This window comes from Melanerpes formicivorus, unplaced genomic scaffold (genome assembly GCF_026170545.1).
Source record: "Melanerpes formicivorus ecotype bairdi unplaced genomic scaffold, bMelFor1.0.p_v2 SCAF_89, whole genome shotgun sequence".
NCBI classification, from domain to species: domain Eukaryota; kingdom Metazoa; phylum Chordata; class Aves; order Piciformes; family Picidae; genus Melanerpes; species Melanerpes formicivorus.
The window spans coordinates 1,939,130-1,951,889 of record NW_027142441.1 but is presented as its reverse complement, the minus strand read 5'-3'; the positions used below and the strand labels follow the sequence as shown (position 1 = coordinate 1,951,889).

Here is a 12,760-nt window from a genome sequence, read left to right as displayed (position 1 = left end):
CAGCACCCTCCCAGCACATTCAGGTCCTTCAGGTCCATTGCCAGCTAAGGCTGAAACAAAGCAGTGACCGCTCTGACTGTGGCCTCTGCCCGGCCCGCGCTGCAGGGCCGCCTCTGGCAGGGTGGTGCTCCCAGTGCCGTCTTCTGTCCCCGTGGGCCGCCGAGCCACGCTGGGTTTCTGACAGGGATTTGAAGCTTCTCAGCTCCGTTCTCGGCTTCGCTCGGCGCAGGGCCCCGTCCCTTCCCTCCCGGCCTGGGAGCACCCCAGCTCGCTCCGTCCCCACAGAGCCGCTGCCGCCTGCCCTGGGGCGCCCACCCCAGCGCCCGCTCCTGAGCCGCTGCGGGGGCCTGGCTCGGGCTCCGAGGCCATTCCTCAGCCCTGCCGCCCACCGGACGCCCCTCACCTGAGCGCGCCCCCCCGCTCCCCTCCTGCTCCCCTCCCGCTCCCGTCGCCCACCGCCCCCCAGCCCTCTCCCTGCCGCTGTCAGAGCAGGAGGGGCAACACCTGCGGGTCCGCCCCATTCTCCTCCCCTCGCCTCCCCTCCCCTCCTCCCGCCGGAGAGAGAGAGGCTGAGACCCGAAGGGAGACGGTGGCACCGAGGGCGGCAGGCAGGACTGCCGAGCGCAGCTGCTCGGTGTGCGGGGAGGGAGGACATTCACAGCAAACAAAAGTGAGGGAGGGGTGGAAGGAGAGCGCTTCGCCTTTTCCTCTCTTTGCTCAGCAAGGTAAGGGAACGGCCGGGGGCTTCGCTTCGCTTTCTCGCCGGTTTCTGCGGAGGGCACAAAGGTAGCGGCGGGGGCCGCAGGGCGGCAGCGGCGGCCGCTCGCTGGGTCGCGCTCGGTGTCAGGCACCCCGTGGAGCGCAGCACCGGGAGCGGCGGGACGGGGACTGTGGGCTGCCAGCGGCCGGTGCCCCCACCCGGGTGAGCTCCAGCCCTTTGTTACCGTCACTTTAGACTAGAGAGGGGGAAATGACACCGCGCCGATGGGGCAAGGCGGGGGCAGGAGAGCCCTGGCCAGGCGGCTGCGGGCGCAGGGCAGCCGCTGCGGGCGGGAGGTGCGGGGAGCGGGGGGCAGAGGCGGGCTGGGCGCGGGGGGTGCAGGTGGCTCTGGGGAGAGCGGGCGGGCGGCAGCTCCCCCCCGCGCTGCTATGCAGGCTGCCGCCGGCAGGGGGCTCGGCTGCCCCGGCCTCGGCGCCCGGCGGCGGGGCGCGGCGGCGGCCCGGGGAAGCGGGGGTTGGGGTCTCGGTGTTGGGGTGTGCAGAGGAGGGGGGGGGGGGCCTGGTCCCCTTCCTCGGGGTGCTCTCCCTGTCGCGCAGGGGCGGCGGTGTGGCCTGGAGAGGCGGCAGCACAAGGGGCAGGAGCGGTGGCGTTGGTGGGGGCTGCGGGCAGACTGCCCGGGGGGCTCTGTCACAGGCGGCCCTTGGGGGCTGCCCTTTCCCGCCGGGCTTGTTTGCTGAGTTGAAGTAAAAGAGAGGGAAAAACCCGGCTGCGCTGGAGCCAGCGCCGGCTCCCCGGGCAGCGGACGGGCCGGCCAGGGCTCCCCGGCGGCCGCTGGGCACCGCCGCGCTCGGCGCTCCCCGCCGCTGCCCGTCCTGAAACCTCGGAGACGAAAACTTAGTTTAAACCTCAGGATTTGGGCCAGCCCGGAGGAGGGTGTGCCAAGGATTGCTGCTCGTTTAAGCCCCAAGCCTCCGAAGATTGATCTGTGTTCTGTAGTGTCAGAATTATCAGCGGTCAGATGTGTTTGGAATGCAGGAGACTTTTAAAGTTACTTGGTGAAAAAAAAGGTTTCCTACGTCTGCTGCTTGCCAGTGCGTTTGCTTTAAATACCCCGAGGAGACGACCTTTTAAACACAATTCCTTTTATTCATTGGCTACTCTTGCAACTTGTCCGCGGAATGGAACTTGAAGTATTACTGAAATAACATTTCATACTTCATTGTTACCTTGGTGCAAAAAGCTTTTAGAAAGCTTGAAAGAAAAGGGTAGTGAAGAAGAAAGCGCCGTCGTTTATTGTCTGACTAGGAATAACTGAAGTTACTTAAACGTAAAACTGTAGTTCAGAGGCGGAGGGGAGTCGGTGCCGGTTGCAGCGGCAGACACATAAGCGACTGCCAGAGGACAGCTCAAGCTTTCTGCACTTTAACCACGGTAATGCACGCTGAAGTTTGGGGGTTGTTAGGAGAGGCACCTTCTAAAGAAAAACAAGGCTGGCTCTTCTGCTGATTGCAAAGGTTATTGCATATGCACTGGTGGGATGAAAGAAAAACGTCCTTGAAAATATCAAACCTTAGCCAGGAGAATTTTCTTGCAAGGCAAAAACTGCTTACGGAGTTGGGAGGTTAACTTCGAGTAAGGGAATAAGGATTGTGTGAGGATCCTCAGAGAAATGTTTGTTTATTCTTCGTTCTAACCAGGGGGATTTGGGGCATGTGTCTTCTTTTTCTCTCTCTCTCTCAAGTATTTCCAGGAAAAAAACCCAACAGCACCAAAACCAAACAACAAAACAACTCCAGAAAGTCAATGACCATGCTCGGTCTGTGCCTACCTGGTTAAAGGCTCTGAACCCTGCAGGTTTAATTATGTCTGTTAATAGAGGTTACAAACTCAGTGCATGGTTTTGTTTATTAGTGTTTGTGCCAAACAAAGTTCAGTGATGAGCCCCAGTGTGTGTGCACCAGGAATCTGTATTGGCTGGGTTTGGCTGCAGATAACCTGACAGTGAGAAATGGTGATGGGGTTTGGGAGGGCAGTTTTTAAGCCCAGGATGTAATAATGCTGAAGGAAATAAGCACTACCAGGCAACCCGAGCCTGGATTGGGAAATTAAGATAGGTGAAGTTTCTTCAGATCTCCTGAGGACTTCACAGATGAAAGGAAGGCTGCTGCGACTGTGTGAAGTTTGTGTGCAACTCAACAAAGCGCGTTTGGTCAAGTTCTTAAACTCATCACTATTGACATTGATATTTGGCAGTTCAACAAGTCATGTCCAAAGTATTTTGCAGGTACAGGGAAGAAAAAGCCTTGGCGGTGCAGGAGACTCCAATTGGTTGCTATGGGATGGAGGGAATGCAACTGTTTTTCTAAGGGGAATCTGGGAAGGCTGTCATGCTATGTGTGACTGCTGAGCTGTTCATGCAGGGCAAGCCCAGACTCGGTATTATGTCAAAAATAGACTCAAGGAAATCTGATTGATAGCTTTAAAAGAGGAGTGAATGCATTTCTGTGTAACTCTCAGTGCTTCTGGGAAATTTCAAGTGGGCATGGAGCTCTGAGGATTTTACTTTCAGTGGTGTAACCTTTCGTGGTATCATATTAAGCAGTGCAGAGTGTTTTCAAAGTGCCTCTATGCTTGGTATGGTTCCATACCATATGTTTTTTATTTAATGTTGAGTGACCGCTGAAGTGCGGCCAACTTGGGGTGAATGTGGCAACTGTTAAGCAGCGCTTAGCAACAGCGCCCAGAGCTCGGGAGGGGAAGTGAGGAAGAATACCATGTCTAATTGAAACGGCAGGGGGGCGTTTAGGTAGGTAGGATGTAATTAACAAAACCTGCAGCTTGCACATCATATGAAGGCATCGCTTCGTTCCCCTTGGAGTTGTTTGTGCTTCCTCTCTTCTTGCACAGTTGTTTCTTGCACACGATGCAGAAGGCACGTTATCCTTTGCCTCTAAAGCGGGCTTGTGAGAGGGAAGGCTGTTGAGGAGACCAACAGATGAAGGAGTAATAAGCCTTGACATTTTGACAGTGATGACTTGTAGAGAATTAGTCCCAGGAACTGGAATTCATTAGGTGTAGGGATTAAGATATCTAATATTCTGAAACAGATTGCAGTGGCAGTCAGAAACCCACACTAAATGTTTACCATCAACGTGTTGTTATTTTCTCTGGGAGTCACTGGCTTGCCTCAAATGCTGTCTGTCTTGTCATGACATTCCTGAAAGTGTCATGAGAAGTGTTGCTTGTGAGAATATTTGTTCAACACACTTCTGCCTAACGGGATTGTGGTTTAATTTTTTAGCAAGTTCCAAACCTGGTAACTTTGTATTCTGTGTGGGAATACCTTCATGGACTGGTTTGATCTCTTGTATACCCCAAACACAACTTACACCTAAGAACTCTGAAAATGCCCTATTCTGAGCTTAGAGTTAGATAAAAGTTGGACTTCATCTTAAAGGTCTTTTCAAGCCAAAATGTTTTGATGATTCAATAATACTAAAGAGACAAGTAGTAAATGAATTTTCAGTGTGCCATTACAGGGCTCACTTGTAACACTGAGTATGAAAAGTACAGCCCCTGTTACTCAACTTGAAGGTAGGTAGTGAAGATGACTCAAAACCAGAGAGTCATGCTGTGACAGTGCTTATAGTGCTAAACTGCTCACTAGTATTTGGCTCTCAACAGTTTAATAGAATAATTAATGGGTTTGTAACCCAAAAGAAACACAGAATATGTGCTGGCAGAACTGGTGGCTGACAGAAATTTGGAACACTGTTTATTCCCAAGGGGAGCAGCCAAGTTCTGCATGCTGCTGTTGCTGGCTTGGAAGCACAGTATCTATCACAGTATAACCAAGGTTGGAAGAGACCTCGAGGATCATTGAGTCCAACCTATCAACACAGACCCCATGACTAGACCATGGCACCAACTGCCATGTCCAATCTCCTCTTGAACACCTCCAGGGATGGGGACTCCACCACCTCCCTGGGCAGCACATCCCAATGGCTAACGACTCGCTCGGTGAAGAACTTTCTCCTCACCTCGAGTCTAAACCTCCCCTGGCACAGCTTGAGACAGGGCAATGAGGTCTCCCCTGAGCCTCCTCTTCTCCAGGCTAAGCAACCCCAGCTCCCTCAGCCTCTCCTCACAGGGCTGTGCTCCAGACCCCTCCCCAGCCTTGTTGCCCTTCTCTGGACACCTTCAAGTATTTCGATGTCCTTCTTAAACTGAGGGGCCCAGAACTGGACACAGGACTCAAGGTGTGGCCTAACCAATGCAGAGTACAGGGCACAATGACTTCCCTGCTCCTGCATCAGAGGTATGGAGTTCTTATAGAAATGACAGGCTGGATGGATGGGCTGAGCCCAACTCTGAGGCTCAACAAGGCCAGGTGCCAGGTCCTGCACTGAGGTCACCACAACCCCATGAATGCTCCAGGCTTGGGCAAGAGTGGCTGGAAAGCTGCCCCTGCAGAGAAAGCCTTGGGGGTGCTGGTTGCCAGCTGGCTGAAGATGAGCCAGGCTGTGTGCCCAGGTGGCCAAGAGTTTGCCTTGAGTCCTTGGTTTGGCTTTTTGTAATTGCAGTTGTACTGCAGTGACAAAAAACGTGCATCAGATAGAGGAGAGGGGAAGAGCTGCCACAAAATCAGCAGGAGATGGCAGGGAGCAGCCCGAGTCAGTGTGGCAAGATCTGACAGGAGCCTTCCATGAATGCAAGCTTTAATCAAGGTCATTCTGAGGTAGTTTGTCAGACTAATGGAGCTGCAAACAGCAAAACAGTGTAGGCAGACTTAAGATACTGTTACTTAAGAGATTACCAGACATCTGTTGTAGTGGTTCCATGACCAAGCTTACAGTGACTAGCTTCATAAAATACTGTACCAGATCCTCATGTTCTGTCTCCAGCAGTCTGTAGTTGCCTCTTTTCAAGATCCTTGGCATGATCAGAGTAGAGCACTTGGAGGCTCTGAAGAAGTTTGTTACTGAAAGGGCCGAGGCGCACTCTCTTAACAGCGTTCTTTGGCTTTTCCTTTAAGTGAAAAGTCATCTGTGCCTCTCCCCTAAAGGAGCAGGGCTTGCCTGCAGCACACAGTGCAAAGCTGTTAAGGTTAGTTAGATGGCTGGATGGTTTAAACTGATGCATTTAGGGTGGCAAATGCAATTGGATGTTTTGCTCCTACCTCTGCTCCTTGCATGGGGTCCTGCTGCGTTTCCATCCCCAGCTTCTTTGTTGGATGCTGGTGTACCACCAAAGCTCCAGAGAGACCAGTAGCCTTCTTTGGAAAACAGTTTAGGCTGCTGGGTTTTGCTTCTGCAGAGCCATGCAGCATTTAAATTTGGCTTCATAAAGAAGAGTCACTGTGCACAGGAAACTCTTTCCCTTTAATGTTCTGCATACTTCAGAGGTATCAGGCTCCCCCCTTTCTTTCAGAATGCTACCTCCAAAACTCACTCTCTTGTAGGCTCTTGTGGCTCTAGACATAACAAAACCTCAGGAGACTTTTGCTGGGAGTTTGATAGTTAACTCCAGCTGTCTTTTGAAAGATAGTGAAGGTTCAGATGTGATTTTAATGCCAATGTTCAGTGAAACTCTGGATACTCAGAGCTGTAAGGCCCCTTCCTTCTTGTGCTATCTGTTGAGAGCAATCAGTAGAGTATTTGGACTTTGCTGTGTGCCTGATCCTCCACAATTTTTTTTCCTATAAAGAGGAAATGACCACTTTAAAAACTGCAGTGTAGCACAACCTCCTTGGCTGGGTGAGGTCCAAGCTCTTTGGGGCTTCCTTTACCACATCTACTTTGGAGAGATGTTGTAGTGGTGAGGAAAAGCAGTTCCTAATAGCTGAGTTCCGCTGCTTCTGATCCTGTGAGGAGTCTGGGCAGCTGCCTCTTGACACTGAAGTCCCTGGGGAGATAGAGACATTCACAGCAGAGTTCTGTCAGCATTCCTGTTGTGTACTCATGTCTCAGGGTGGAGAGCATGTGTGGCAAAACCTTGTCTTGCTGCCTGTCAGTCTGGGATTTGCAGAGGTCCGAGAGCTCTGCTCTCTCCCCTGAGCCGTGCTGCTGCTGGCACAGGACTTCTGCTCTTAGCTCTCTGCTTACTGTCTCCATGGTGATGAGGTGCTGGCTGTAGTCTGGTGTTTCACAGGGTATGACTGCGCCTCAGCCTTGCCATTCAGGACATCATGCCATTCAGGACATCATGCCATCCACTCTTATTGCTTTTGTTTCTGCCTCACTGACAAGCTCTTTGTAGCTTGTCAGGAAGCCCCCCCACCCTCCCCAAAGATATATTTCTGTGTTCATTTAGAGCCTTGGGTGGCTTTATTCTTCTGCCCTTCAACACTCTCAGCCCACTTTGGGAGCAGCTGTTTCATAAAGGCAGATTAATCTTGAAATTGCTGTGAACTACATAGAATCAAATTTTAGTGCAACTGGGCAATTCCTGTGAGAAGTCTGGGAACTGGGTCTGGAGTTTCACAGTTACAGTGCCCTCCACTGCACCAGGCAAAGGGAAACAGCCTCCTGCCACTCACCCATCTTCATGTGACACTTAGGAGCGTGGTGGTCTCCTAGTCTCATAAAAAGCCACTTTCAAAAATCTATTTGTGTGTCTGTGCATGAATGTTAAGGTGCTGTTCTTACCCTTTCTAATCTTAATGTTTTAGAGGGAAAATCCTGGCCATGGGAACAGTAAGAAATTAGATAGATTAGCCAAGTGTTGGTGAGGGGTTTGGAACACAGCCCTGTGAGGAAAGGCTGAAGGAGCTGGGGTAGATTAGCTTGGAGAAGAGGAGACTCAGGGGTGACCTTATTACTCTCTCCATCTACCTGAAGGGAGGTTGTAGACAGGTGGATGATGGTGTCTTCTCCCAGGCAGCCAGCACCAGAACAAGAGGACACAGTCTCAGGCTGTGCCAGGGGAGGTTTAGGTTGGATGTTAGAAAGAAGTTCTACACAGAGAGAGTGATTGCCCATTGGAATGTGCTGCCCAGGGAGGTGGTGGAGTCACCATCACTGGAGGTGTTCAGGAGGAGACTTGATGGGGTGCTTGGTGCCATGGGTTAGTTGATTAGGTGGTGTTGGATTGGTTGATGGGTTGGACACAATGATCTTGAAGGTCCCTTTCAACCTGGTTTATTCTATGTAATTCTATGTAAAGTGATCAGTGACAGCTCAGAGGAGCAATTTGGAAGATGACCTAAGGGGAAGGGAGGAAAAGGGCAAAGCCATCCAAAAAGATTTTAGTGCCTTGGGTAGAGGCACCCAGGACTAACAATGGTGTATTTAAAAGCAGAGCTGAAAGTGAAAAGTGTACATACAATCACTGTCCTCACTGCACCACCTTCAGCACACTTGGAAAGTCAGAGCTTGTCAGTTCTTTATCTGTTTATTAGGAGAGTCAGCTCTTGGTTTCCAAGCCTCTTGTGGAGGATGAAGATCACTTGCCTGCCTGATTATTTCGACTGATTCCTCCAGCTCCACAGTCATGGTTTCAGCAGATGTGGGAGGCAATCAGATTTCAAGGGCATCAGGAGTAAATAGTTGTTAGCTTGTGTGTCAACAGCTGTAGAATCTTTCTTATGGAACACACAATCACAGAACTGTCAGGGTTGGAAAGGACCTCAAGGACCTCCAGTCCCAACCCCCTGGCATGGGCAGGGACACCTCACACCGCAGCAGGTTGCTCACAGCCACCTCCAGCCTGGCTGCAAACACCTCCAGGCAGGAGGCTTCCACCACCTCCCTGGGCAATCTGTACCAGTCTCTCATCACTGTCATGGGGAAGAACTTCTTCCTAACATCCAGTCTCAATCTGCCCTCCTCTAGCTTGGATCCATTCCCCTCAGTCCTGTCACTCCCTGACACCCTCAAAAGTCCCTCCCCAGCTTTCTTGGAGCCCCCTGCAGATCCTGGAAAGCCACAATGAGGTCTCCTGGGAGCCTTCTCCTCTCCAGCCTGCACAACCCCAACTCTCTCAGGCTGTCTCCAGAGCAGAGCAGCTCCAGCCCCCTGCTCCTCCTCCTGGCCCTTCTCTGGACACCTTCCAGCCCCTCCAGATCCTTCCTGGCACAGAGGCTCCAGAACTGGCCCCAGAGCTCTAGCTGTGGTCTCAGCAGAGTGGAGCAGAGGGGCAGAATCCCCTGCCTGGCCCTGCTGGCCACACTTCTCTTGCTGCAGCCCAGGCTCTGCTTGGTTCTCTGGGCTGCAAGTGCTCACTGTTGAGCTTCTCCTCCCCCAGCACCCCTAAGGCCTTTTCTTCAGGGCTGCTCTCAAGCACACACTTTGTTTCTGTAGCAATAACTCAGTGATTCCTCTCCTGTTTTGTGCCTGAGAGTGCTTTGGGTGGAAGAGGCATAGGCACTTACCTCCTCCAGAGGCTGCAGGGAGGATAGTGTGTATGTGTGTGCATGTACATGCACACAGGAATGAAAGGATTCCAAGTGCTGGGGTCTAATATCATCATGGGCCAGTGTCTTCATGGCTCACAGGATAGGTTTTCTTTAGTGATTGTTTGGCAGAGATGGCTCCTACTGCTCTGGGCCCCAACACTGTGTTCAGTTTGCCTTTTCACATGTGTGTGACTAGGCCAGGAGTTGTTAGTGTGTAGTAGGTGTACCTCTGGTAATGTTATTCAGAATAGTGTGCCTCAGAAGCTCTTCAACAAAATCCACCACCAAAAAACTACTTCAGTTTTGAGCAGCAGATGTGACCTTGTGGCAGGAAAGCCTGAGGAAGTAATAAAAATTAAAGGAAAATAAAAGGCCTTCTCCTGGCTGCCCTCAGCTGTCACAGTGAGCAGTGTTTGCAGGGCTGCTTTGTTGAGAGATGTCTTGTGCCTGTGCTCAGTTTTCATTGCAGCACAGCTGGCTGGCTTTCTGTCAAGCTTGGCTTTGGGTGACTCCAGTTGGGATGTGGATTTGGTGTAGAAAGAGACTCTGGTTGTGGCAGGGGTTAAGCCCTCCCCTGCACACTGCAGTGTGGGGTTTCACAGTATCGCCAAGGCTGGAAGAGACCTCAAAGATCACCAAGTCCAACCTGTCACCACAGACCTCATGGCTAGACCATGGCACCAAGTGCCACATCCAATCCCCTCTTGAACACCTCCAGGGGTGGGGACTCCACCACCTCCCTGGGCAGCACATCCCAATGGCTAACAACTCTCTCAGGGAAGAACTTTCTCCTCACCTCCAGCCTAAACTTCCCCTGGTGCAGCTTGAGACTGTGTCCTTTTGTTCTGGTGCTGGTTGCTTGAGAGAAGAGACCAACCTCCACCTGGCTCCAACCTCCCTTCAGGGAGTTGCAGAGAGCAAGAAGGTCTCCCCTGAGCCGCCTCTTCTCCAGGCCAAGCAACCCCAGCTCCCTCAGCCTCTCCTCACAGGGCTGTGCTCAAGGCCTCACCCCAGTCTCGTTGCCCTTCAGCTGCATTTGCTCTCGCTGCAGTAAATCCACTTCTGATGCTGTGTCAGGTTAGCATTGGACAGATTGACTGCTGAGCTGAACTTGTGAAGCTGCATGTGTGATGTGTGTGGTGCCACAGTTCCTCCTGCTGAAAAAAGGCAAATCTTCATAACCTGTAGGTTCAGAAGAGTTGAAAAATCCTCCTACCACTGTTGCTTTGATGTCTGTTTAAAGCAGGGGCAGAAAAGAAGGATTTACTTTGGATCCTTGTTAAAGGATGCTGTCCCAGCAGTGTAATAAATGAGAACTGGATGTGGGATTTACTTCTAGTAAGAAACAGCATTCTTCCAGGTGCTTTCTAATTGAATTTTCCTGTGAGAGTGGGCTCAGCCCTGAATTCAGTACCAAGCACTTCAGGGTCTTAGGACTGAAAAAGAGAGGAATGCCACAGATGCTGCATAGTTTTGGTACTTGTCTGATGATACTGATATCTTCAGCTTGTGTTCTGATTCAGTATATAAACAAGAACAGCATGAACCTCTGGCTGGAACCCTCACACATGGTTGGATCTGTGCTTTGCACTTCATCTGTAGTGTGTCCAGACTGCAAAAGCTGTCTATGGGGAAGCAAATAAAGTATTGGCATCAATAAAACATTTCATTATCTTTGAGAACCTCTGTCTTGTGCCTTGGACTGTTTAAGAAGCAGACTTTCAGTTCTGATTTCATTGTGGTCTAGCTGAAAATGACCCAGAACTTCCCATTGAGATGTGACAGCTTTATAAATCAAACCTGCTGGTGTAGATCAGCCATGAGCCAAAATACATCACAGCACTGTTGGGTTTTCTTCCACAAACCTTCCAGTGTGGCCCTGCCATGAGTGTTAAGTTGGACTGGTGGTCCTTCCAGCTGGGATTGTTCTGTGGCTCTGCTGTTTGTTGTAAGGTGGGGGGGTACAAACCCCATAAAACTGGGCAGCATTACCTCTTGGGAAGACAGGGCTTCCTGAGACAGTTCACCACGGATCAGTGCTGGGCCCCATCACTTTAATATCTGCATTGATGACCTGGATGAGGGCATTGAGTCAGTCATCAGCAAATTAGCAGATGACACCAAGCTGGGAGCAGATGTTGGTCACTTAGAGGGCAGAAGGGCTCTGCAGAGGGACCTTGACCAACTGGACAGGTGGACAGAGGCCAACAGGATGACATTCAACAAGTCCAAGTGCCAGCGGCTGCACTTTGGCCACAACAACCCCAGGCAGAGCTACAGGCTGGGGGCAGAGTGGCTGAGAGCTGCCAAAGAGAGAGGGACCTGGGGGTGCTGATTGACAGCTGCCTGAACATGAGCCAGAAGTGTGCCCAGGTGGCCAAGAAGGCCAAGGGCATCCTGGTCTGTATCAAGAATAATGTGGCCAGCAGGAGCAGGGAAGTCCTTGTGCCCTGTGCTCAGCACTGCTGAGGCCACACCTTGAGTCCTGTGTCCAGTTCTGGGCTCCTCAGTTTAGGAAGGACATTGAGACACTTGAAGGTGACTTCATTGCTCTCTCCAACTCCCCGAAGGGAGGTTGGAGCCGGGAAGGGGTTGGTCTCTCCTCTCAAGCAAGCAGCACCAGAACAAGAGGACACAGTCTCAAGCTGTGCCAGGGGAGGTTTAGGCTGGAGGTGAGGAGAAAGTTCTTCCCTGAGAGAGTTATTTGCCATTGGGATGTGCTGCCCAGGGAGGTGGTGGAGTCCCCATCCCTGGAGGTGTTCAAGAGGGGATTGGATGTGGCACTTGGTGCCATGGTCTAGTCATGAGGTCTGTGGTGACAGGTTGGACTCCATGATCTTTGAGGTCTCTTCCAGTCTTGGTGATTCTGTGATACCTGGCCCAAGGGCTTTGCAAACCTACTCCAGGCAGTATGAAATGCTCCCTGCTGCTGCCTGTCTGGCCATTTTCTGCTGTTAGATGTACACTCTGTATGCCAGAAGTTTCTGCTGGTTACATATCCAGTCACACACAGCAGTGGAGAGTCTGAGTTCTCTTGCTGGCAGCAGTTGGCAGGAGTGGCTTTGTTACTGGATTGCAACCCAGAAATCATCTGGTGATTGAGGCATTGCTAGGCATGTGTTAATAGTAAGGCTGCAGAGCTTGAGTGACTCTGAGAGGCTGTTTGGCCTCTGTGGGATGGAGGATTGAGCATCAAAGGGCAGTGCTCCCTGACACTGACATTGTCGCTTTGTCTAAAATCAGGCTTTCTACCTTAATGTTCAGAATCAAGCATTATACTCTAAGGAAACTTTAAACCAAGCCCAGTGCTCTAAAGCTTTTCCATGACTAAAAGTGTGCATTAAAAAAGGTTGGTATTTCTGTTAATGAAATAATAAGTGATTGATTAACTGATGAGGTCTGGGAACTGCTTCTCTCAGTCCTGTGTCCTTGTGCATCATTCTGGTAACTGAGTTGCATTTTGCCCATATGTTTCATTTTCCTGGCCATACTGAGTCTGAGTCAGCATGTGGGTTGCAGTTTCTGTCTACTGAACATATTCCATGTGTCCAGGAAAACCAGCTGAGTGTGGAGGGCTCTGCTTTTGAGTTCCAGTTATGAGTAGAGGAAGGGAAGCTGAACCACCACACACTTTCTTTCAGTGA

General features: G+C 51.2%; 1 protein-coding gene across 1 annotated transcript in view; it reads left to right on the top strand.

The window, feature by feature from the left end:
• Window positions 1-591: 591 nt before the first annotated feature.
• The window catches only part of GREB1L (GREB1 like retinoic acid receptor coactivator), a 182,956-nt gene continuing 170,787 nt past the window's right edge, over window positions 592-12,760 (top strand). The window contains exon 1 of the mRNA XM_068165491.1: window positions 592-725. The gene's annotated coding sequence lies outside the window, so the exon portion shown is untranslated. The remainder of the gene's footprint in view (window positions 726-12,760) is intronic.